This window comes from Coregonus lavaretus (assembly GCF_964263955.1).
Source record: "Coregonus lavaretus genome assembly, contig: HAP1_SCAFFOLD_47, whole genome shotgun sequence".
Classification (NCBI taxonomy): domain Eukaryota; kingdom Metazoa; phylum Chordata; class Actinopteri; order Salmoniformes; family Salmonidae; genus Coregonus; species Coregonus lavaretus.
The window spans coordinates 3,255,635-3,277,404 of NW_028161510.1; the positions used below are offsets into that span (position 1 = coordinate 3,255,635).

Sequence of the window (21,770 nt, forward strand, 5' to 3'; positions counted from 1 at the left end):
CGATATGGCCGTTTTAGGTGATATGGCCACCGATATGGCCGTTTTATGTGATATGGCCACCGATATGGCCGTTTTAGGTGATATGTCCACCGATATGGCCGTTATAGGAGATATGGGCACCGATATGGCCATTTTAGGTGATATGGGCACCGATATGGCCGTTATAGGAGATATGGCCACCGATATGGCCGTTTTAGGTGATATGGGCACCTATATGGCCGTTTTAGGTGATATGGCCACCGATATGGCCGTTTTAGGTGATATGGCCACCGATATGGCCGTTATAGGAGATATGGGCACCGATATGGCCGTTTTAGGTGATATGGGCACCGATATGGCCGTTATAGGAGATATGGCCACCGATATGGCCGTTATAGGTGATATGGGCACCTATATGGCCGTTTTAGGTGATATGGCCACCGATATGGCCGTTTTAGGTGATATGGCCACCGATATGGCCGTTATAGGAGATATGGGCACCGATATGGCCGTTTTAGGTGATATGGGCACCGATATGGCCGTTATAGGAGATATGGCCACCGATATGGCCGTTATAGGTGATATGGGCACCGATATGGCCGTTATAGGCGATATGGGCACCGATATGGCCGATATAGGTGATATGGGCACCGATATGGCCACCGATATGGCCGTTTTAGGTGATATGGGCACCGATATGGCCGTTATAGGAGATATGGCCACCGATATGGCCATTTATGTGATATGGCCACCGATATGGCCGTTTTAGGTGATATGGCCACCGATATGGCCGTTATAGGAGATATGGCCACCGATATGGCCGTTTTAGGTGATATGGGCAACGATATGGCCGTTATAGGAGATATGGCCACCGATATGGCCGTTATAGGTGATATGGGCACCGATATGGCCGTTTTAGGTGATATGGCCACCGATATGGCCGTTTTAGGTGATATGGCCACCGATATGGCCGTTTTATGTGATATGGCCACCGATATGGCCGTTTTAGGTGATATGTCCACCGATATGGCCGTTATAGGAGATATGGGCACCGATATGGCCATTTTAGGTGATATGGGCACCGATATGGCCGTTATAGGAGATATGGCCACCGATATGGCCGTTTTAGGTGATATGGGCACCTATATGGCCGTTTTAGGTGATATGGCCACCGATATGGCCGTTTTAGGTGATATGGCCACCGATATGGCCGTTTTAGGTGATATGGGCACCGATATGGCCGTTTTAGGTGATATGGCCACCGATATGGCCGTTTTATGTGATATGGCCACCGATATGGCCGTTTTATGTGATATGGCCACCGATATGGCCGTTTTAGGTGATATGGCCACCGATATGGCCGTTATAGGAGATATGGCCACCGATATGGCCGTTTTAGGTGATATGGGCACCTATATGGCCGTTTTAGGTGATATGGCCACCGATATGGCCGTTTTAGGTGATATGGCCACCGATATGGCCGTTATAGGAGATATGGGCACCGATATGGCCGTTATAGGTGATATGGGCACCGATATGGCCGTTATAGGTGATATGGGCACCGATATGGCCGTTATAGGTGATATGGGCACCGATATGGCCGTTTTAGGTGATATGGCCACCGATATGGCCGTTTTAGGTGATATGGCCACCGATATGGCCGTTTTATGTGATATGGCCACCGATATGGCCGTTTTAGGTGATATGTCCACCGATATGGCCGTTATAGGAGATATGGGCACCGATATGGCCGTTTTAGGTGATATGGGCACCGATATGACCGTTATAGGAGATATGGCCACCGATATGGCCGTTTTAGGTGATATGGGCACCTATATGGCCGTTTTAGGTGATATGGCCACCGATATGGCCGTTTTAGGTGATATGGCCACCGATATGGCCGTTATAGGAGATATGGGCACCGATATGGCCGTTTTAGGTGATATGGGCACCGATATGGCCGTTATAGGAGATATGGCCACCGATATGGCCGTTATAGGTGATATGGGCACCGATATGGCCGTTATAGGCGATATGGGCACCGATATGGCCGATATAGGTGATATGGGCACCGATATGGCCACCGATATGGCCGTTTTAGGTGATATGGGCACCGATATGGCCGTTATAGGAGATATGGCCACCGATATGGCCATTTATGTGATATGGCCACCGATATGGCCGTTTTAGGTGATATGGCCACCGATATGGCCGTTATAGGAGATATGGCCACCGATATGGCCGTTTTAGGTGATATGGGCAACGATATGGCCGTTATAGGAGATATGGCCACCGATATGGCCGTTATAGGTGATATGGGCACCGATATGGCCGTTTTAGGTGATATGGCCACCGATATGGCCGTTTTAGGTGATATGGCCACCGATATGGCCGTTTTATGTGATATGGCCACCGATATGGCCGTTTTAGGTGATATGTCCACCGATATGGCCGTTATAGGAGATATGGGCACCGATATGGCCATTTTAGGTGATATGGGCACCGATATGGCCGTTATAGGAGATATGGCCACCGATATGGCCGTTTTAGGTGATATGGGCACCTATATGGCCGTTTTAGGTGATATGGCCACCGATATGGCCGTTTTAGGTGATATGGCCACCGATATGGCCGTTATAGGAGATATGGGCACCGATATGGCCGTTTTAGGTGATATGGGCACCGATATGGCCGTTATAGGAGATATGGCCACCGATATGGCCGTTATAGGTGATATGGGCACCGATATGGCCGTTATAGGCGATATGGGCACCGATATGGCCGATATAGGTGATATGGGCACCGATATGGCCACCGATATGGCCGTTTTAGGTGATATGGGCACCGATATGGCCGTTATAGGAGATATGGCCACCGATATGGCCATTTATGTGATATGGCCACCGATATGGCCGTTTTAGGTGATATGGCCACCGATATGGCCGTTATAGGAGATATGGCCACCGATATGGCCGTTTTAGGTGATATGGGCAACGATATGGCCGTTATAGGAGATATGGCCACCGATATGGCCGTTTTAGGTGATATGGCCACCGATATGGCCGTTTTAGGTGATATGGCCACCGATATGGCCGTTATAGGAGATATGGGCACCGATATGGCCGTTTTAGGTGATATGGGCACCGATATGGCCGTTATAGGAGATATGGCCACCGATATGGCCGTTTTAGGGGATATGGGCACCTATATGGCCGTTTTAGGTGATATGGGCACCGATATGGCCGTTTTAGGTGATATGGCCACCGATATGGCCGTTATAGGAGATATGGGCACCGATATGGCCGTTATAGGTGATATGGGCACCGATATGGCCGTTATAGGAGATATGGCCACCGATATGGCCGTTATAGGTGATATGGGCACCGATATGGCTGTTTTAGGTGATATGGCCACCGATATGGCCGTTTTAGGTGATATGGGCACCGATATGGCCGTTTTAGGTGATATGGCCACCGATATGGCCGTTTTATGTGATATGGCCACCGATATGGCCGTTTTATGTGATATGGCCACCGATATGGCCGTTTTAGGTGATATGGGCACCGATATGGCCGTTATAGGAGATATGGCCACCGATATGGCCGTTTTAGGTGATATGGGCAATGATATGGCCGTTATTGGTGATATGGCCACCGATATGGCCGTTTTAGGTGATATGGCCACCGATATGGCCGTTATAGGAGATATGGGCACCGATATGGCCGTTTTAGGTGATATGGCCACCGATATGGCCGTTTTAGGTGATATGGCCACCGATATGGCCGTTTTAGGTGATATGGCCACCGATATGGCCGTTATAGGAGATATGGGCACCGATATGGCCGTTTTAGGTGATATGGCCACCGATATGGCCGTTTTAGGTGATATGGCCACCGATATGGCCGTTATAGGAGATATGGACTTTCAACTCAGTTACAATTGCATCTGAAAGATCAGACCGTCATCTTCGTATACAGACATGGACTGGAAAGCTAAATATTTATTGACATTTTGATATTTAGTTTTGAGTTATAGTGGCTGCCACGCCCCCCCCCCCCAAATAACGCAATCTCCAGATTGACTTGATGTAGTTACACATTTCCAAATATGGACAGTCCAGGGTCATTTCTTATTTTTCTTCATATTAAATGACCATACCAGACACTTATAACATAAAAAGTAAACAAATAAAATAACAGTACTCCAACATTAGTTTCCATTCATACAAAGTGTTGGGTAAATTTCCACAGTAGATTTGCCGTGGTAAACGAGAAAGTATGTATTTCTATTGTACAGAATGCTTGTAAAATAGAGAAGTCGCCCTTAGCAACCAGAGGGCGAACATATCTTGAAAGACGTTGCTTGCGAGCAGGACTAAGGCAGAGAGGAAGAGGCGAAGAGAGAGAGAGAGAGAGGGGTTCACTCTCTCCAAAATAAGCCCAATGCGTTTCCAAGGGCTTAATATTCAGACCTGAGCTTGTCCACCTGCCTTTGGGACGACTCCCATTGTCAGGACGGAGACACGAGCATCTCCTCATTATATACAGATCTCTGACTAAGGTAACACCGACATCACCTTTTCAGGGAGCCTGTAATGAGGTGACCCAGTTACGTTTGAAATTGAGATCAGCTGTGCGGTTGAATTTTAGTGCATATTGACGGTCTAAGGCAGGGGTGTCAAACTCATTTTAGCTCAGGGGCCACATGGAGGAAAATCTATTCCCAAGTGGGCCGGACCGGAAAAATCATGGTATATATAACTTAAAAACAACAACTTCAGATTGTTTTCTTTGTTTTAATACGATCAACATACAACATAAAGCTGGAGCCTGAGGACAGTGTGTCCAAAATAGTACAAGCACAACATCACTATTAATCATAAAACACGTCAAGTTTATTTGAAAATTCTAAAGAAAAAGAACACACAAACACACAATGCCTCAGTGATTAACAGAACTGTTTCACAGATCACAGAACTATATCAGGGTGTCATTTCTCAGGCAGAAATGTAGATAAAAATAATGAAATCCTGTTCCCCAAACAAGTGCAAGAACCACAGAGTCAAGAATAGGTTAAATATACAAATAAAATAAAATCAATTAAAAACAATAGCACATCAACATAAAAACATATAAACATAAATCTGAAAGCGTTGCTCAAACTCCTGTAACAGTCCAGTTATTTTATCTTTGAACCGCTTCATGTCTGCCACATGTTGGGTCGCGCACACATTTTTCAGACAGGGGAAGTGAGCTGCATCACCACCGGCAAGTTGCGTCTCCCACAATGACAGCTTCAACTTGAAAGAACGTATGCTGTCATAATACTGCGTGACAACTTTGTTGCGCCCTTGCAGCTGTTTGTTCAAGTTATTCAGGTGCTCTGTAACATCCACCATAAATGCAAGGTCCGGCATCCATTCTGCGGAATGAAATTCTAACACTGGTTTGCCCTTTTCTTCCATGAACTGTTCAATTTCTTCTAGTAAATCAAAGAAACGCCTCAGCACAGCACCTCGGCTTAACCATCTTACCTCAGTGTGGTATGGCAGGCCATAGATGTGGTCTTTCTCTCTGAGAAGGCTGTCAAACTGACTGTGATTCAGGCTTCTGGATCGGATTAAATTAACAGTTTGGATGACCACCTTCATGACGTTATCCATCGTTAATGACTTGCAACACAAAGCCTCCTGGTGCAAAATACAGTGAAAAGTCAAAAAATCACGTCCTCCATTTGCAGATTGCACTTTCTCTCTGAACTTTGTCACAACGCCTGCTTTTTTCCCGATCATTGAGGGCGCACCATCTGTAGCCAGGCTGACAGCGCGGGACCAGTCCACTCCGACCCTGTCCAGCGCGCCGACGAGTGCGGTAAAAATATCAGCTGCTGTCGTTGTATCTGTCATCGGCACCAACTCCACGAACTCCTCGGTGACGGTCAATGTGTCATCAACTCCGCGGATGAAAAAATGGCCAGTTGTGCAACATCTGTAATGTCCGTGCTTTCATCAATTGCAACCGAAAACGCAATAAATGACTTTACTTTTTGCTTCAACTGGCTGTCCAAATCCACTGAAAGATCGGAAATCCTGTCTGCAACTGTGTTTCTTGTCAGGCTGATATTTGCAAAAGCCTGCCGCTTTTCAGGGCACACAATCTCCGCTGCCTTCATCATGCATGTTTTTACAAATTCACCCTCACTAAATGGTTTTGAAGCCACTGCGATTTCATTAGCAATGAGGTAGCTAGCTTTCACTGCAGCGTCACTGATGTCTCGGCTGTGAGTAAACACAGACTGCTGTTTCTTCAGACCCGCCAACAGTTCATTCACCTTCTCTCATCTCCGCTGTCCTTGAAAGTTGTCATATTTGTCGGCATGAAGACTCACATAGTGGCGACGAAGGTTATATTCTTTCAGCACTGCAACATGCTCTGAACACACCAAACATACAGCTTTCCCATTCAATTCCGTGATTAAATAGGATGACCATTTTTCTTGGAACACTCTGCACTCTGCGTCCACTTTTCTCTTTTTTGACAGAGACATATTGGGGCAATGAGGGTGCCAAAGCACATAATGTTAAAAGTAGAAGCCGTAATAAATATCGCAGGGCAAAACAAAGTAGCTCATTGGCTGCACGTGCTTGACCTACTTGCTCTGCCCCGGTATAAACAGTTTGCTTGCTTAACACAATTGCTATTGCGCCATCCAGTGGACGCAATTGGAACAGCAGTTTATTTTATAGAAAAATTGCAGCGCATTTTTATACTTAAATTGTTTTTTGTTGTTGTTTTTTTTTCTTCTTCTTCAAAATCATCTCGCGGGCCGGATTAAACCCGTTTGCGGGCCTGATCCGGCCCGCGGGCCGTACGTTTGACACCCCTGGTCTAAGGAGATAACCTCCCGAGTGGCGCAGTGGGCTAAGGCACTGCATCGCAGTGCTAGCTGTGCCACTATAGATCCTGGTTCGAATCCAGGCTCTGCTGTAGCCGGCTGCAACCGGGAGACCAATGGGGCGGCGCACAATTGGCCCCAGCGTCGTCCAGGGTAGGGGAGGGAATGGCCGGCAGGGAGGTAGCTCAGTTGGTAGAGCATGGCGTTTGCAACGCCAGGGTTGTGGGTTTCGATTCCCACGGGGGGCCAGTATGAAAATAAAAAAGAATAATGTATGCACTAACTGTAAGTGGCTCTGGATAAGAGCGTCTGCTAAATGACTCACTAACTGTAAGTGGCTCTGGATAAGAGCGTCTGCTAAATGACTCACTAACTGTAAGTGGCTCTGGATAAGAGCGTCTGCTAAATGACTCACTAACTGTAAGTGGCTCTGGATAAGAGCGTCTGCTAAATGACTCACTAACTGTAAGTGGCTCTGGATAACAGCGTTCTGCTAAATGACTCACTAACTGTAAGTGTCTCTGGATAAGAGCGTCTGCTAAATGACTCACTAACTGTAAGTGGCTCTGGATAAGAGCGTCTGCTAAATGACTCACTAACTGTAAGTGGCTCTGGATAAGAGCGTCTGCTAAATGACTCACTAACTGTAAGTGGCTCTGGATAAGAGCGTCTGCTAAATGACTCACTAACTGTAAGTGGCTCTGGATAAGAGCGTCTGCTAAATGACTCACTAACTGTAAGTGGCTCTGGATAAGAGCATTCTGCTAAATGACTCACTAACTGTAAGTGGCTCTGGATAAGAGCGTCTGCTAAATGACTCACTAACTGTAAGTGGCTCTGGATAAGAGCGTCTGCTAAATGACTCACTAACTGTAAGTGGCTCTGGATAAGAGCGTCTGCTAAATGACTCACTAACTGTAAGTGGCTCTGGATAAGAGCGTTCTGCTAAATGACTCACTAACTGTAAGTGGCTCTGGATAAGAGGGTTCTGCTAAATGACTCACTAACTGTAAGTGGCTCTGGATAAGAGCGTCTGCTAAATGACTCACTAACTGTAAGTGTCTCTGGATAAGAGCGTCTGCTAAATGACTCACTAACTGTAAGTGGCTCTGGATAAGAGCGTCTGCTAAATGACTCACTAACTGTAAGTGGCTCTGGATAAGAGCGTCTGCTAAATGACTCACTAACTGTAAGTGTCTCTGGATAAGAGCGTCTGCTAAATGACTCACTAACTGTAAGTGTCTCTGGATAAGAGCGTCTGCTAAATGACTCACTAACTGTAAGTGGCTCTGGATAAGAGCGTCTGCTAAATGACTCACTAACTGTAAGTGGCTCTGGATAAGAGCGTCTGCTAAATGACTCACTAACTGTAAGTGGCTCTGGATAAGAGCGTCTGCTAAATGACTCACTAACTGTAAGTGGCTCTGGATAAGAGCGTTCTGCTAAATGACTCACTAACTGTAAGTGGCTCTGGATAAGAGCGTCTGCTAAATGACTCACTAACTGTAAGTGTCTCTGGATAAGAGCGTCTGCTAAATGACTCACTAACTGTAAGTGTCTCTGGATAAGAGCGTCTGCTAAATGACTCACTAACTGTAAGTGGCTCTGGATAAGAGCGTCTGCTAAATGACTCACTAACTGTAAGTGGCTCTGGATAAGAGCGTCTGCTAAATGACTCACTAACTGTAAGTGGCTCTGGATAAGAGCGTCTGCTAAATGACTCACTAACTGTAAGTGGCTCTGGATAAGAGCGTCTGCTAAATGACTCACTAACTGTAAGTGGCTCTGGATAAGAGCGTTCTGCTAAATGACTCACTAACTGTAAGTGGCTCTGGATAAGAGCGTTCTGCTAAATGACTCACTAACTGTAAGTGTCTCTGGATAAGAGCGTCTGCTAAATGACTCACTAACTGTAAGTGGCTCTGGATAAGAGCGTCTGCTAAATGACTCACTAACTGTAAGTGGCTCTGGATAAGAGCGTCTGCTAAATGACTCACTAACTGTAAGTCTCTCTGGATAAGAGCGTCTGCTAAATGACTCACTACTGTAAGTCTCTCTGGATAAGAGCGTCTGCTAAATGACTCACTAACTGTAAGTGTCTCTGGATAAGAGCGTCTGCTAAATGACTCACTAACTGTAAGTGTCTCTGGATAAGAGCGTCTGCTAAATGACTCACTAACTGTAAGTCTCTCTGGATAAGAGCGTCTGCTAAATGACTCACTTACTGTAAGTGGCTCTGGATAAGAGCGTCTGCTAAATGACTCACTAACTGTAAGTGGCTCTGGATAAGAGCGTCTGCTAAATGACTCACTAACTGTAAGTGGCTCTGGATAAGAGTGTCTGCTAAATGACTCACTAACTGTAAGTGTCTCTGGATAAGAGCGTCTGCTAAATGACTCACTAACTGTAAGTGGCTCTGGATAAGAGCGTCTGCTGAATGACTCACTAACTGTAAGTGGCTCTGGATAAGAGCGTCTGCTAAATGACTCACTTACTGTAAGTGGCTCTGGATAAGAGCGTCTGCTAAATGACTCACTAACTGTAAGTGGCTCTGGATAAGAGCGTCTGCTAAATGACTCACTAACTGTAAGTGGCTCTGGATAAGAGTGTCTGCTAAATGACTCACTAACTGTAAGTGTCTCTGGATAAGAGCGTCTGCTAAATGACTCACTAACTGTAAGTGGCTCTGGATAAGAGCGTCTGCTAAATGACTCACTAACTGTAAGTGGCTCTGGATAAGAGCGTCTGCTGAATGACTCACTAACTGTAAGTGGCTCTGGATAAGAGCGTCTGCTAAATGACTCACCAACTGTAAGTGGCTCTGGATAAGAGCGTTCTGCTAAATGACTCACTAACTGTAAGTGGCTCTGGATAAGAGCGTCTGCTAAATGACTCACTAACTGTAAGTGGCTCTGGATAAGAGCGTCTGCTAAATGACTCACTAACTGTAAGTGGCTCTGGATAAGAGCGTCTGCTAAATGACTCACTAACTGTAAGTGGCTCTGGATAACAGCGTTCTGCTAAATGACTCACTAACTGTAAGTGGCTCTGGATAAGAGCGTCTGCTAAATGACTCACTAACTGTAAGTGTCTCTGGATAAGAGCGTCTGCTAAATGACTCACTAACTGTAAGTGGCTCTGGATAAGAGTGTCTGCTAAATGACTCACTAACTGTAAGTGGCTCTGGATAAGAGCGTCTGCTAAATGACTCACTAACTGTAAGTGTCTCTGGATAAGAGCGTCTGCTAAATGACTCACTAACTGTAAGTGGCTCTGGATAAGAGCGTCTGCTAAATGACTCACTAACTGTAAGTGTCTCTGGATAAGAGCGTCTGCTAAATGACTCACTAACTGTAAGTGGCTCTGGATAAGAGCGTCTGCTAAATGACTCACTAACTGTAAGTGGCTCTGGATAAGAGCGTCTGCTAAATGACTCACTAACTGTAAGTGGCTCTGGATAACAGCGTTCTGCTAAATGACTCACTAACTGTAAGTGGCTCTGGATAAGAGCGTCTGCTAAATGACTCACTAACTGTAAGTGTCTCTGGATAAGAGCGTCTGCTAAATGACTCACTAACTGTAAGTGGCTCTGGATAAGAGTGTCTGCTAAATGACTCACTAACTGTAAGTGGCTCTGGATAAGAGCGTCTGCTAAATGACTCACTAACTGTAAGTGTCTCTGGATAAGAGCGTCTGCTAAATGACTCACTAACTGTAAGTGGCTCTGGATAAGAGCGTCTGCTAAATGACTCACTAACTGTAAGTGTCTCTGGATAAGAGCGTCTGCTAAATGACTCACTAACTGTAAGTGGCTCTGGATAAGAGCGTCTGCTAAATGACTCACTAACTGTAAGTGGCTCTGGATAAGAGCATTCTGCTAAATGACTCACTAACTGTAAGTGGCTCTGGATAAGAGCGTCTGCTAAATGACTCACTAACTGTAAGTGGCTCTGGATAAGAGCGTCTGCTAAATGACTCACTAACTGTAAGTGGCTCTGGATAACAGCGTTCTGCTAAATGACTCACTAACTGTAAGTGGCTCTGGATAAGAGCGTCTGCTAAATGACTCACTAACTGTAAGTGTCTCTGGATAAGAGCGTCTGCTAAATGACTCACTAACTGTAAGTGGCTCTGGATAAGAGTGTCTGCTAAATGACTCACTAACTGTAAGTGGCTCTGGATAAGAGCGTCTGCTAAATGACTCACTAACTGTAAGTGTCTCTGGATAAGAGCGTCTGCTAAATGACTCACTAACTGTAAGTGGCTCTGGATAAGAGCGTCTGCTAAATGACTCACTAACTGTAAGTGGCTCTGGATAACAGCGTTCTGCTAAATGACTCACTAACTGTAAGTGTCTCTGGATAAGAGCGTCTGCTAAATGACTCACTAACTGTAAGTGGCTCTGGATAAGAGCGTCTGCTAAATGACTCACTAACTGTAAGTGGCTCTGGATAAGAGCGTCTGCTAAATGACTCACTAACTGTAAGTGGCTCTGGATAAGAGCGTCTGCTAAATGACTCACTAACTGTAAGTGGCTCTGGATAAGAGCGTCTGCTAAATGACTCACTAACTGTAAGTGGCTCTGGATAAGAGCATTCTGCTAAATGACTCACTAACTGTAAGTGGCTCTGGATAAGAGCGTCTGCTAAATGACTCACTAACTGTAAGTGGCTCTGGATAAGAGCGTCTGCTAAATGACTCACTAACTGTAAGTGGCTCTGGATAAGAGCGTCTGCTAAATGACTCACTAACTGTAAGTGGCTCTGGATAAGAGCGTCTGCTAAATGACTCACTAACTGTAAGTGGCTCTGGATAAGAGCGTTCTGCTAAATGACTCACTAACTGTAAGTGGCTCTGGATAAGAGCGTCTGCTAAATGACTCACTAACTGTAAGTGTCTCTGGATAAGAGCGTCTGCTAAATGACTCACTAACTGTAAGTGGCTCTGGATAAGAGCGTCTGCTAAATGACTCACAAACTGTAAGTGGCTCTGGATAAGAGCGTCTGCTAAATGACTCACTAACTGTAAGTGTCTCTGGATAAGAGCGTCTGCTAAATGACTCACTAACTGTAAGTGTCTCTGGATAAGAGCGTCTGCTAAATGACTCACTAACTGTAAGTGGCTCTGGATAAGAGCGTCTGCTAAATGACTCACTAACTGTAAGTGGCTCTGGATAAGAGCGTCTGCTAAATGACTCACTAACTGTAAGTGTCTCTGGATAAGAGCGTCTGCTAAATGACTCACTAACTGTAAGTGGCTCTGGATAAGAGCGTTCTGCTAAATGACTCACTAACTGTAAGTGGCTCTGGATAAGAGCGTCTGCTAAATGACTCACTAACTGTAAGTGTCTCTGGATAAGAGCGTCTGCTAAATGACTCACTAACTGTAAGTGTCTCTGGATAAGAGCGTCTGCTAAATGACTCACTAACTGTAAGTGGCTCTGGATAAGAGCGTCTGCTAAATGACTCACTAACTGTAAGTGTCTCTGGATAAGAGCGTCTGCTAAATGACTCACTAACTGTAAGTGGCTCTGGATAAGAGCGTCTGCTAAATGACTCACTAACTGTAAGTGGCTCTGGATAAGAGCGTCTGCTAAATGACTCACTAACTGTAAGTGGCTCTGGATAAGAGCGTTCTGCTAAATGACTCACTAACTGTAAGTGGCTCTGGATAAGAGCGTTCTGCTAAATGACTCACTAACTGTAAGTGTCTCTGGATAAGAGCGTCTGCTAAATGACTCACTAACTGTAAGTGGCTCTGGATAAGAGCGTCTGCTAAATGACTCACTAACTGTAAGTGGCTCTGGATAAGAGCGTCTGCTAAATGACTCACTAACTGTAAGTCTCTCTGGATAAGAGCGTCTGCTAAATGACTCACTACTGTAAGTCTCTCTGGATAAGAGCGTCTGCTAAATGACTCACTAACTGTAAGTGTCTCTGGATAAGAGCGTCTGCTAAATGACTCACTAACTGTAAGTGTCTCTGGATAAGAGCGTCTGCTAAATGACTCACTAACTGTAAGTCTCTCTGGATAAGAGCGTCTGCTAAATGACTCACTTACTGTAAGTGGCTCTGGATAAGAGCGTCTGCTAAATGACTCACTAACTGTAAGTGGCTCTGGATAAGAGCGTCTGCTAAATGACTCACTAACTGTAAGTGGCTCTGGATAAGAGTGTCTGCTAAATGACTCACTAACTGTAAGTGTCTCTGGATAAGAGCGTCTGCTAAATGACTCACTAACTGTAAGTGGCTCTGGATAAGAGCGTCTGCTGAATGACTCACTAACTGTAAGTGGCTCTGGATAAGAGCGTCTGCTAAATGACTCACTTACTGTAAGTGGCTCTGGATAAGAGCGTCTGCTAAATGACTCACTAACTGTAAGTGGCTCTGGATAAGAGTGTCTGCTAAATGACTCACTAACTGTAAGTGGCTCTGGATAAGAGTGTCTGCTAAATGACTCACTAACTGTAAGTGTCTCTGGATAAGAGCGTCTGCTAAATGACTCACTAACTGTAAGTGGCTCTGGATAAGAGCGTCTGCTAAATGACTCACTAACTGTAAGTGGCTCTGGATAAGAGCGTCTGCTGAATGACTCACTAACTGTAAGTGGCTCTGGATAAGAGCGTCTGCTAAATGACTCACCAACTGTAAGTGGCTCTGGATAAGAGCGTTCTGCTAAATGACTCACTAACTGTAAGTGGCTCTGGATAAGAGCGTCTGCTAAATGACTCACTAACTGTAAGTGGCTCTGGATAAGAGCGTCTGCTAAATGACTCACTAACTGTAAGTGGCTCTGGATAAGAGCGTCTGCTAAATGACTCACTAACTGTAAGTGGCTCTGGATAACAGCGTTCTGCTAAATGACTCACTAACTGTAAGTGGCTCTGGATAAGAGCGTCTGCTAAATGACTCACTAACTGTAAGTGTCTCTGGATAAGAGCGTCTGCTAAATGACTCACTAACTGTAAGTGGCTCTGGATAAGAGTGTCTGCTAAATGACTCACTAACTGTAAGTGGCTCTGGATAAGAGCGTCTGCTAAATGACTCACTAACTGTAAGTGTCTCTGGATAAGAGCGTCTGCTAAATGACTCACTAACTGTAAGTGGCTCTGGATAAGAGCGTCTGCTAAATGACTCACTAACTGTAAGTGTCTCTGGATAAGAGCGTCTGCTAAATGACTCACTAACTGTAAGTGGCTCTGGATAAGAGCGTCTGCTAAATGACTCACTAACTGTAAGTGGCTCTGGATAAGAGCATTCTGCTAAATGACTCACTAACTGTAAGTGGCTCTGGATAAGAGCGTCTGCTAAATGACTCACTAACTGTAAGTGGCTCTGGATAAGAGCGTCTGCTAAATGACTCACTAACTGTAAGTGGCTCTGGATAACAGCGTTCTGCTAAATGACTCACTAACTGTAAGTGGCTCTGGATAAGAGCGTCTGCTAAATGACTCACTAACTGTAAGTGGCTCTGGATAAGAGCGTCTGCTAAATGACTCACTAACTGTAAGTGTCTCTGGATAAGAGCGTCTGCTAAATGACTCACTAACTGTAAGTGGCTCTGGATAAGAGCGTCTGCTAAATGACTCACTAACTGTAAGTGGCTCTGGATAAGAGCGTTCTGCTAAATGACTCACTAACTGTAAGTGGCTCTGGATAAGAGCGTTCTGCTAAATGACTCACTAACTGTAAGTGGCTCTGGATAAGAGCGTCTGCTAAATGACTCACTAACTGTAAGTGGCTCTGGATAAGAGTGTTCTGCTAAATGACCCACTAACTGTAATTGGCTCTGGATAAGAGCGTCTGCTAAATGACTCACTAACTGTAAGTGGCTCTGGATAAGAGCGTCTGCTAAATGACTCACTAACTGTAAGTGGCTATGGATAAGAGCGTCTGCTAAATGACTCACTAACTGTAAGTGGCTCTGGATAAGAGCGTCTGCTAAATGACTCACTAACTGTAAGTGGCTCTGGATAAGAGCGTCTGCTAAATGACTCACTAACTAAGTGGCTCTGGATAAGAGCGTTCTGCTAAATGACTCACTAACTGTAAGTGGCTCTGGATAAGAGCGTTCTGCTAAATGACTCACTAACTGTAAGTGGCTCTGGATAAGAGCGTCTGCTAAATGACTCACTAACTGTAAGTGGCTCTGGATAAGAGCGTCTGCTAAATGACTCACTAACTGTAAGTGGCTCTGGATAAGAGCGTCTGCTAAATGACTCACTAACTGTAAGTGGCTCTGGATAAGAGCGTTCTGCTAAATGACTCACTAACTGTAAGTGGCTCTGGATAAGAGCGTTCTGCTAAATGACTCACTAACTGTAAGTGGCTCTGGATAAGAGCGTCTGCTAAATGACTCACTAACTGTAAGTGGCTCTGGATAAGAGCGTCTGCTAAATGACTCACTAACTGTAAGTGTCTCTGGATAAGAGCGTCTGCTAAATGACTCACTAACTGTAAGTGGCTCTGGATAAGAGCGTCTGCTAAATGACTCACTAACTGTAAGTGGCTCTGGATAAGAGCGTCTGCTAAATGACTCACTAACTGTAAGTGGCTCTGGATAAGAGCGTCTGCTAAATGACTCACTAACTGTAAGTGTCTCTGGATAAGAGCGTCTGCTAAATGACTCACTAACTGTAAGTGGCTCTGGATAAGAGCGTCTGCTAAATGACTCACTAACTGTAAGTGTCTCTTGATAAGAGCGTCTGCTAAATGACTCACTAACTGTAAGTGTCTCTGGATAAGAGCGTCTGCTAAATGACTCACTAACTGTAAGTGGCTCTGGATAAGAGCGTCTGCTAAATGACTCACTAACTGTAAGTGGCTCTGGATAAGAGCGTCTGCTAAATGACTCACTAACTGTAAGTGGCTCTGGATAAGAGCGTCTGCTAAATGACTCACTAACTGTAAGTGGCTCTGGATAAGAGCGTCTGCTAAATGACTCACTAACTGTAAGTGGCTCTGGATAAGAGCGTTCTCCTAAATGACTCACTAACTGTAAGTGGCTCTGGATAAGAGCGTCTGCTAAATGACTCACTAACTGTAAGTGGCTCTGGATAAGAGCGTCTGCTAAATGACTCACTAACTGTAAGTGGCTCTAGATAAGAGCGTTCTGCTAAATGACTCACTAACTGTAAGTGGCTCTGGATAAGAGCGTCTTCTAAATGACTCACTAACTGTAAGTGGCTCTGGATAAGAGCGTCTGCTAAATGACTCACTAACTGTAAGTGGCTCTGGATAAGAGCGTCTGCTAAATGACTCACTAACTGTAAGTGGCTCTGGATAAGAGCGTTCTGCTAATTGACTCACTAACTGTAAGTGGCTCTGGATAAGAGCGTTCTGCTAAATGACTCACTAACTGTAAGTGGCTCTGGATAAGAGCGTTCTGCTAAATGACTCACTAACTGTAAGTGGCTCTGGATAAGAGCGTCTGCTAAATGACTCACTAACTGTAAGTGGCTCTGGATAAGAGTGTTCTGCTAAATGACCCACTAACTGTAAGTGGCTCTGGATAAGAGCGTCTGCTAAATGACTCACTAACTGTAAGTGGCTCTGGATAAGAGCGTCTGCTAAATGACTCACTAACTGTAAGTGGCTCTGGATAAGAGCGTCTGCTAAATGACTCACTAACTGTAAGTGGCTCTGGATAAGAGCGTCTGCTAAATGACTCACTAACTGTAAGTGGCTCTGGATAAGAGCGTCTGCTAAATGACTCACTAACTAAGTGGCTCTGGATAAGAGCGTTCTGCTAAATGACTCACTAACTGTAAGTGGCTCTGGATAAGAGCGTTCTGCTAAATGACTCACTAACTGTAAGTGGCTCTGGATAAGAGCGTCTGCTAAATGACTCACTAACTGTAAGTGGCTCTGGATAAGAGCGTTCTGCTAAATGACTCACTAACTGTAAGTGGCTCTGGATAAGAGCGTCTGCTAAATGACTCACTAACTGTAAGTGGCTCTGGATAAGAGCGTCTGCTAAATGACTCACTAACTGTAAGTGGCTCTGGATAAGAGCGTCTGCTAAATGACTCACTAACTGTAAGTGGCTCTGGATAAGAGCGTTCTGCTAATTGACTCACTAACTGTAAGTGGCTCTGGATAAGAGCGTTCTGCTAAATGACTCACTAACTGTAAGTGGCTCTGGATAAGAGCGTTCTGCTAATTGACTCACTAACTGTAAGTGGCTCTGGATAAGAGCGTTCTGCTAAATGACTCACTAACTGTAAGTGGCTCTGGATAAGAGCGTTCTGCTAAATGACTCACTAACTGTAAGTGGCTCTGGATAAGAGCGTCTGCTAAATGACTCACTAACTGTAAGTGGCTCTGGATAAGAGTGTTCTGCTAAATGACCCACTAACTGTAAGTGGCTCTGGATAAGAGCGTCTGCTAAATGACTCACTAACTGTAAGTGGCTCTGGATATGAGCGTCTGCTAAATGACTCACTAACTGTAAGTGGCTCTGGATAAGAGCGTCTGCTAAATGACTCACTAACTGTAAGTGGCTCTGGATAAGAGCGTCTGCTAAATGACTCACTAACTGTAAGTGTCTCTGGATAAGAGCGTCTGCTAAATGACTCACTAACTGTAAGTGGCTCTGGATAAGAGCGTTCTGCTAAATGACTCACTAACTGTAAGTGGCTCTGGATAAGAGCGTTCTGCTAAATGACTCACTAACTGTAAGTGGCTCTGGATAAGAGCGTCTGCTAAATGACTCACTAACTGTAAGTGGCTCTGGATAAGAGCGTCTGCTAAATGACTCACTAACTGTAAGTGGCTCTGGATAAGAGCGTTCTGCTAAATGAGGTGTACATGTAATAATGTAGTAGGTGGCTTTAACAGGGGCCCCTTGTTATTGGGTTAGAAGACAATAGGCTACATTCTGGATTATGACCCGTCAGGGCCCCTTGTTATTGGGTTAGAAGACAATAGGCTACATTCTGGATTATGACCCGTCAGGGCCCCTTGTTATTGGGTTAGAAGACAATAGGCTACATTCTGGATTATGACCCGTCAGGGCCCCTTGTTATTGGGTTAGAAGACAATAGGCTACATTCTGGATTATGACCCGTTAGGGCCCCTTGTTATTGGGTTAGAAGACAATAGGCTACATTCTGGATTATGACCCGTTAGGCCCCCTTGTTATTGGGTTAGAAGACAATAGGCTACATTCTGGATTATGACCCGTTAGGGCCCCTTGTTATTGGGTTAGAAGACAATAGGCTACATTCTGGATTATGACCCGTCAGGGCCCCTTGTTATTGGGTTAGAAGACAATAGGCTACATTCTGGATTATGACCCGTTAGGGGGTCATCAGTTGATTGACAGATGTAGGCCTGATGCATAACGATCAACTTTCCTCCAGTGTTGGATACTCTCCCACGCTTTATAGTTAGACTATGGATCATTTGCAGCGGTGGGTAGAGTACAAAAAAAATCTGTACTTAAGTAAAAGTACTCTTACTTAGATTGTAATTTAATAAATGTGCTAAAATGTCTAAAAAACATTTTATTTTCTTTGTCATTATGGGATGTTGTGTGTAGATTGATGAGGGGAAAAACAATTTAATCAATTTTAGAATAAGGCTGTAATGTAACAATATGTGGAAAAAGTCAAGGGGTCTGAATACTACGAGGGAGAAAGCGCATTTGTTATAAAATAATATTATTTTTATTAGTGTTGCACCATTGTTCTTATGTAATATAACCATATACAATTTCGGTAGCACGTCTTAGTCACTCAGACAGGCCTCCACAATGGATCAGTCCACTCAGACAGGCCTCCACAATGGATCAGTCCACTCAGACAGGAGCCAATCAGACAGGTGTCTTGTGCTCCACCATTATTTGTTTTATTTATTTTTTGCGACTGTTCGACTAAAGAAATCTCGATCGACCAACAGCCTATCGACCAACAGCCTATCGACCAGTCGATTTAAATGGGTTCAGCCCTAAAACAGTCCGGAGCTCACTTTGGCCTCTGCCTGCCTCCGGACGATACGGTACGGGGCTCACTTTGGCCTCTGCCAAAGTTCAGCCCTAAAACAGAATGACATTTAAACACACCGACAGACACTCACGGTTGGCACTGCAGCTATCTATCTAGCTAAAAGGAGCTACATGGTCATTCTGATGTCTGCATTGGGCCGCGCAGCATTTACGGTGATGTGGCCTCTGCAGAAGTCAGGGCATTCATACTTCCTGGGCTTGGCAGAGCAGCGGAGAGCTGTTGTGGTCCTCTGTAGCTCAATTGGTAGAGCATGGCGCTTGTAACGCCAGGGTAGTGGGTTCGATCCCCGGGACCACCCATACGTAAAAATGTATGCACACATGACTGTAAGTAGCTTTGGATAAAAGCGTCTGCTAAATGGCATACTATTATTATTATTATTATTATTAAAGAAGTTGTCAAGGAAGTGAGTTTGTGTTTAGGACCTCCCGCCCTCACCTACCATCAACCAATCATGTCTATGAGTAGCTGTATGGAACCCTCCGCATTATTAAAACATTTTAGAGGCGCACAGCGATACGGTACGGGGCTCACTTTGGCCTCTGCCTGCCTCCGGACGATACGGTACGGAGCTCACTTTGGCGTCTGCCTGCCTCCGGACGATACGGTACGGAGCTCACTTTGGCCTCTGCCTGCCTCCGGACGATACGGTACGGGGCTCACTTTGGCCTCTGCCTGCCTCCGGACGATACGGTACGGAGCTCACTTTGGCCTCTGCCTGCCTCCGGACGATACGGTACGGGGCTCACTTTGGCCTCTGCCTGCCTCCGGACGATACGGTACGGAGCTCACTTTGGCGTCTGCCTGCCTCCGGACGATACGGTACGGAGCTCACTTTGGCCTCTGCCTGCCTCCGGACGATACGGTACGGGGCTCACTTTGGCCTCTGCCTGCCTCCGGACGATACGGTACGGAGCTCACTTTGGCCTCTGCCTGCCTCCGGACGATACGGTACGGGGCTCACTTTGGCCTCTGCCTGCCTTCGGACGATACGGTACGGAGCTCACTTTGGCCTCTGCCTGCCTCCGGACGATACGGTACGGGGCTCACTTTGGCCTCTGCCTGCCTCCGGACGATACGGTACGGAGCTCACTTTGGCCTCTGCCTGCCTCCGGACGATACGGTACGGAGCTCACTTTGGCCTCTGCCTGCCTCCGGACGATACGGTACGGGGCTCACTTTGGCCTCTGCCTGCCTCCGGACGATACGGTACGGGGCTCACTTTGGCCTCTGCCTGCCTCCGGACGATACGGTACGGGGCTCACTTTGGCCTCTGCCTGCCTCCGGACGATACGGTACGGGGCTCACTTTGGCCTCTGCCTGCCTCCGGACGATACGGTACGGCGCTCACTTTGGCCTCTGCCTGCCTCCGGACGATACGGTACGGGGCTCACTTTGGCCTCTGCCTGCCTCCGGACGATACGGTACGGGGCTCACTTTGGCCTTTGCCTGCCTCCGGACGATACGGTACGGGGCTCACTTTGGCCTCTGCCTGCCTCCGGACGATACGGTACGGGGCTCACTTTGGCCTCTGCCTGCCTCCGGACGATACGGTACGGGGCTCACTTTGGCCTTTGCCTGCCTCCGGACGATACGGTACGGGGCTCACTTTGGCCTCTGCCTGCCTCCGGACGATACGGTACGGGGCTCACTTTGGCCTCTGCCTGCCTCCGGACGATACGGTACGGGGCTCACTTTGGCCTCTGCAAAAGCTGGATCCCTTCTAGCCATGACCGGCCGGCCCTGGTGCTTGTAGACAGCCATGTTGTGTTATTTATTAGTTGTTATTTATTAGTTGAGTTGCGACTCCACTTTGTCCCTGGACTGTCGTTTTGCCTCTTTGATGGCCTTTGATGGTCTGTCTGTCTGTACACGTTTTTACAGACACACACACACACAGACATACACACCCACACAGACATATACAACACACACACACACACACACACACACATCCACACAGACACACACACACACACACAGACACACACACACAGACACACACAGACACACACACACACACACACACACAGACACACACAGACACACACACAGACATACACACTCACAAACACATACACACATACACACCCACACAGACATACACACATATATATATTCATGCTACACACACATCACAACTGCTGCTACCAGATTCCTATTATGATTGCTAAATACTGCACAGTTTAAACACTTGCCCTCCAATCCTCCTTTCCCCAAGACGTGTGTAAATATTGGACTAATAATTGTTCCTTCCTGTATTATCCTGATGCTAAAATGTTTATTCTGTTCTACTGAGACATTTAATTTATGTTCCTATTCTTATCTTGTATTATTTCTTATTGTTGTTGCATTGTCCAGAAGGAACCTGCCAATAACCATTTCATTGGACGGTGAATACCATGTGTATCCCGTACATACAACTTGAAACTTGAACTTCCGTTACCGCAATTCTGTTACTGGGTTTAAATCCACTTCACTTAATGTAGTTCATTAACCAAAATAGATTTGTTCAAACTCAAGGTGTTGTGTCATAGCCGACGACCCCACATTCTTTCTGAAGACATCGTTGAATCTTAATTCGGAGAAGATACAGTATTTTAAGAGTTTTTGGAAAACGTGGTCACTTTAAAAACTGAGGGAGATTTTACAGAAATTCTGTTAACAAACATTGCAGCAGCAGTTCTTCCAGTAAATGTGTTTTTTGGAAAATGTTCAGTGTAAATCGTTAAAAGTAGTCCTTATAGAGTTGTATGGTTGGTTAAACTTTTAAATTAATGTTTTTTTTGGGGGGGAGGGGGAATTGCCCTCTAATACACTTTCTTTCTGATACCAAAAGGGCACTAACAGATATAGTCCGGACTTAAGCCAGTCATTAGTTATATTTCTG

General features: G+C 45.6%; 1 protein-coding gene across 1 annotated transcript in view; it reads left to right on the forward strand.

Moving 5' to 3' along the window:
- LOC311120562 (uncharacterized protein) overlaps nt 1–21,770 on the forward strand; it is a 37,408-nt gene that overhangs the window by 13,189 nt on the left and 2,449 nt on the right. The window lies entirely within an intron of this gene.